Consider the following 6,026-nt stretch of genomic DNA (forward strand, 5'->3'; position numbering starts at 1 on the left):
CGTATTTATGTGAATTTCTCTCCTTTCTAAGAAGGACAAATCGCCCCTAAACCTTTGGTAAAACGCTGTTGTTCCATAAAATGGGTTATCATCTGGTGGTTCAAAGTTCTTTAGGATTTTTTTTTTCATTTTTCATTGTCTTTATTGTGTGTAAAAACGTAATTTTCTCCTAAAAAAGACTATGATTACAGAAGGCAGAGATTCTTCTTCACAAGCGTGGAGGAAAGCAGTGAAGTTGGAAACAATTTGCACTGGAATCCGGTTCTAGGTTCCACTGGGATTATAAAGAAAAAGGTAAATCAAGGCAAGAAAAGATTCGTAACACCATGTTATTGTGGCATATATACAATATTGTTTGAATCTAGCACCATACAGAATTCGAACATGTTTTTTTTTTTTTTTTTTTGCTCTTATTTTAAAGTAAACCTTTACTTTTGTTGTTTTTCAAAATTCATTACTGTTATGATGAAGTGTTGCTTATTATAGATCGCAATTTCACATTGCAAATACTTTTCTTGACTTGATGAATATATTGGTTCATATACATATAAACTAATGCTAATTAGAATGAAGTGGTTGATCCTTTTGAAAAAGATAGAGGAAAGATTGAAGTTACCAAAAGTGATGAGGACCAAATAGAGAATTCAAAAATCATTTGGAGGTAATACTAAAATGTAGAACCCTAACCACATTCTTACTTGAAATTATATTTACAATTCTAATTTCATCAATTTTAAGTGGACTAAAATTGAGAAAAATATACTTTAGTTTAAGGCGTAAAATTATGTCAATAGAAGACAATTAATATATTATGACTGAATTTCATAGCTTATAGGAAGACAACAATTTATGTTATGGTGCTAAATTTAGTGATGTTTAATTTATTTCTTATATTGTTATTAAAATTTAGAATAGTAGATTGAGATATTGCTATATTGTATTATGTAATTGTTAAATACTGAATATGAAATTAACAATTTAAATACTCAAATTTGTGACACATTTAAAATTATACTCCAAACTATAAGTATTTCATAAAAGTTGAAACTAAAATATAAATAGATCCATAGTTTCACAAACCAGATTGTAACACCCTACCACGCAAAGTCTTATACTATAGTCATAAAATTGAGGTAGGAGGTATTACGACACCTAAAAATAAAATCATATATATAATATATATTATAGGTGAAATGAATATATATTCGAGGAGTTTTGAAAGAAAATTTAAACAATAAGTCGTAAAAATAAAAGTGCATTGCTCGCGTGAATGCAAACCGAAAAAACAGAAAAGGATAATACATAAGTATAAAGAGTAGAATGTCAAGAGTTACAATTTTCATGGTATAGTTATGTTTATAAGCTTTAATTATATGTCGGAAGTTCTAGAATTGTCTTCGCCTTTCCCAAGACATTATATGTTAGATATGTGTGCACTATTACCATGTTGAGAACTTTCGGTTCTCACCCCATGCGAATTTTGTAGTTTTCAGATGCAGGACGTGAGGCTCCTCGCTGAGGCATACTGGAAGCTTCTGATTAGCGAAGATCTTTATCTTTTGGGGCTTTATTTTGGTTATATGTAATTATATAGATACTTATTATCTCCACCGTATATACATGTACTGTATTAACTCCTTTTAGAGGTTATTATATATATATATATATCTTTGCTAATCAGAAGCTTCCAGCATGCTTCAACGAGGAGCCTCAAGTCCTGCATACATCTAAAAACTATAAAATTCGCATGGGGTGAGAACCAGAGATTCTCATAATGGTAACAGCGTCCACATATCTAATATATATTGTCTTGAGAAAGTCGAAGGCAATCCTAAAACTTTCAACATATAACTAAACCATGAAAATGAAATAGACAACTAGCTAAGGGCAGACTATCTAATACTCCCCAATCCAACCCCTCTGAACCTCCTAACCATCATCGGAATCAAATGTTAACCTATAATATAATTATATATATGATTTTATTTTTAGGTGTCGTAATATTTTGCTATCTCAATTTTATGACTATAGTATAAGACTCTATGTGGTAGAGTGTTACACAAATTTATAACTTCAAACTAAAATAAAGAAGCTTCTAATATGAGGAAAGAATTTTTTGGTTCTTCAAGTACCAGGATAGTTTATCGAATTTTAAAAAATTTGGTGCCTCATTTTAAATATAGCAACAATTCATCGCAAACTTCTATTGTCAATCACAACGTGTGTCCCACACAAATGCTTGAACTGAAAAGCCCATTTTTGTCATCCACAAGAGTCCCCAAATCATACTACGTATCAATAAGGGATAAGTATTATTTTGGTCCTTAACGTTGAGGATCAGAATTGAAACCGTCCTTATTGTAATTTTGGATTTAAAATCATCTTTAACGTTTTTTTCCATATTAAAATCGTCCTTTTTAATAAAATTATTTATTTTATTACTAAACTACCCTTCTTTTAATAAAAAATATAAAATAAAAAAAGAACGCAATTTGGGGGAAGGGGGAGAGGAAACGCGTTTTTGTTTGTTGGGGGGGGGGCTGGGGGTGGGGGAAAGGAAACATGAAGGAGGGAGGGGAGGAGGCCACCGCGATATACCCAGCCCACCGGTGGTCCTACTTCAGCCTCTGCATCTGCCGCCGCCGTGGAGTGCGTCGCCGGGAAGAGGAGCTCGCACTGCCGATCTACCCAGCCGTAGAGTGAGTCGCCACCGTTCATGCATGCTCCTGCCACCGCCGATCTACCCAGCCGCTGCTCCTCGCCGCCTCGCCGCTTCTGCTTCTTGCTTCGATTTCTGTTTCTGCTTCTTCTACTTCTGCATCTTTTGCTTCATCTTCTACTTTCTGCTTCTGCTTGAGTGCTTCTGCTTCTGCATCGTCTGCTTCTGCATCTTCTGCTTCTGCATCTTCTGCTTCGTCTTCTACTTTCTACTTTTGCTTCTGCTTGAGTGCTTCTGCTTTTACTTCTAATTTAATTTTAATTTGTTATTTACTGATTTTATCATTGTTGTATGTTGATTTGTTGAATCTAGATTTGATTTATTGAATCTGATATTGATTTGTTGAATCTGGATTGGAATAATGGATTTGTTCATCATAATCCCTAATTTTTATTGTTGGTTTTGTTCTTGTTTTGATTTCTGAATTGCTGTTATTTTTTTTGGATTCATTGTTGATTTGTTTTTGGATTTCTTGAATTTCTGATTTTGAGTTGTGTATTTTTTTTTTGTTGAATCTGTATTTTTAATTTGTTAATGGAAGAAGAATTTGTTTTTGGATTTCTTGAATTTCTGATTTTGAGTTGTGTGTTCTTTTTTTTTTGTTGAATCTGTATTTTTAATTTGTTAATGGAAGAAGAATTTGTTCTTCTGGAAGAAGAACCAGAAGAAGAAGAAGAACAAGAGAATTTCTTCTCCCGGAAGAAGAAGAACAAGAAGAATGAAATGGTGAAAAAAAGGGTATTTTTGTCATTTAAAAAAAATTATTAAAAAAGACGATTTTAAAATAAAATGTAACGTTAAGGATGATTTTAAATAAAAAATTACATCAGAGACGATTTTGATTTTGACCCTCAACGTTAGGGATCAAAACAATACTTATCCCTATCAATAATTATATTTCTTGTTAAAATTAAAAAAATGTTGTTGTAGTAAATTTTATTAAAAATATATTATTATATAATACAATTTTTATTTAAACACTTGCAAATATACATTTTATTTTAAAGTATTATATACACGATGAATGTGCTTTCATAATTGAATTAAACTTTATTCAAATTGAGGGATTATTGTGCTGTATTTAGTGACATACTCAAAAATTTTTAAAAATAAGAGCAAAAATTATATATATTAAAATAAATTTTATTAAATATTATTAATTATACTTAAAATATTATTTATTATATATAATTTATAAAAAATTAATTTTTACTTTTAAAACTTGAACTTAAAAATATTTTAATTAAATTATAGATAATTTTATCCTAATTAATGTTGTTTCTATTTATTTTTATACACATCTAATAATAAAAGACTGAATTACTTGGCACGTTAACGCCTATTGATAAACTATTATAAATAAACTAATATTTATAATTTAAAATTAGAATTATATATAAGTATCACAAAAATTAAACCTGTATCTAAAAAATATATTTATATAAAATAATATAAACTTAATTTACAATTTTTTTTCTTTCTTTCTTCTTAAAATAATTAATTTTTTTATATTTTTTAATTTAATATTAACATAATATCAGATTAAAGATGTTATGCATATATTTAATTATGTGTTATAATTAAAATATTTTTTTATATTTTGCCTTTTAGTTTGATTATTTACTTTATTTTTTTATTCGGAGTCTTTGTTTTTGAAATAAAAACTTATTTAAACGTCTCATGGATATAAATTATTTGTTAATAAGTATTTTAATAATTTTTTATAGAAAATAAATTATTGACAAAAAAAATATATTTTTTATTTTTTAATTATATTTGAATGTAAGTTTTAAAAAAGAGACTTGAGAAATGAAAAATAATTTAAATACCGCTAAATTAAACTATTTTTTATTATATATTATGTTTTTTAAATTATATTACATAATCATATATTATATTACTAATTAATATATATAATCTAAAATATTTAATTAAATATTATTTTATATTTAATTTAATTTATTATTATTTTATGTTCACTTTTTTTAATTAATTGTCTTTTTAATTGTACAAAATGATTAAAACAAACATTAAATTTTATTAAACATCTATAAATTAAAAAAGTAAATACTTTATTAATAAAATCTTTTTTGTTTACTTTTTATAGATGTTTAATAAAATTTAATGTTTACTTTAATAATTTATATAATTAAAAAAATAATTAATTTAAAAAAGAGTGAATATAAAATTAAAAAAATTAAATAAATATAAAAATAATATATAATCGAATGTTTTAAATGATATTTTTTTAATTAAAAATATAGTATATGGTTATGTAATATAGTTAAAAAAAACGTAATATATAATAAGAAATAGCATGTTCTAGTAGTAGTCAAGTTATCTCTCATCCCTTAAATTTTGTTAGAATTCCAACCCAGCATCATGACATAAACATTATAATGTTGAAGATAATTGTATTTCTTTTTAAGGTGTAAAAAATGAGATTATATAAGGAGAAAAGGACAAATAGGTCCCTGACCTTTTGTCCCGTGGACATTTTTGTCCCTGACCATTGAAAAATACTTTTAAGTCCTTGACCTTCACAAAATTTGGACGGATCAGTCCCTCCGTCCAAATGCTTCCGCCAGGGACTGATCCGTCCAAATGCCTCCGTCAGGGACTGATCCGTCCAAGTTTTGTGAAGGTCAGGGACTTAAAAGTATTTTTCAATGGTTAGAGACAAAAATGTCTGCGGGGCAAAAGATCAAGGACCTATTTGTCCTTTTCTCTTATATAAGTGTTAGGGGTTCGAATTTTGCCTTATGTATATAGCAATTTATTAACCAGTGATAAACCCTTAAATGAATCTCAAATTCGTGATGGATTAGTCCTTGACCTATCAGGTTAGGAAATATCGATCGTGAGCAACTAAAAAAAAATTAGTAACATTAAAAAATATAAAAATTTTAAGATTATAAAAAAAAAAAGACAAAAAAGCTTTATATAAGGATTAATTTGATCAATTTCGTCATGTGATTCCTATATATATTTTCTTCGAGTTATATTTAAAAAAAATAAATAATTCTCTTTTAGACTAGTAAAAAAAACTATCCAAATCATTAATAAAAAATATAAGATAATGTCTAATTTTAACTTATTTTTACTCGTTTCTTATGAGTTTCATTATTACTCGCAAATAAATATATAGCAAAAGAAATTAAGAAAATATTCATCGGAATTGTATTAAAAAAGTATTAAACAAAAAAATATTTTTTCACAAAACATTTCTTTTATACTTCGAATAACAATGCATATAGCTATCAATAAAGAATATAGGCCAACAAATTAATAAATTGCTTTAATTATA

Source organism: Arachis ipaensis, chromosome B8 (assembly GCF_059453495.1).
Source record: "Arachis ipaensis isolate K30076 ecotype BB chromosome B8, ASM5945349v1, whole genome shotgun sequence".
In the NCBI taxonomy this organism is placed as follows: Eukaryota; Viridiplantae; Streptophyta; class Magnoliopsida; order Fabales; family Fabaceae; genus Arachis; species Arachis ipaensis.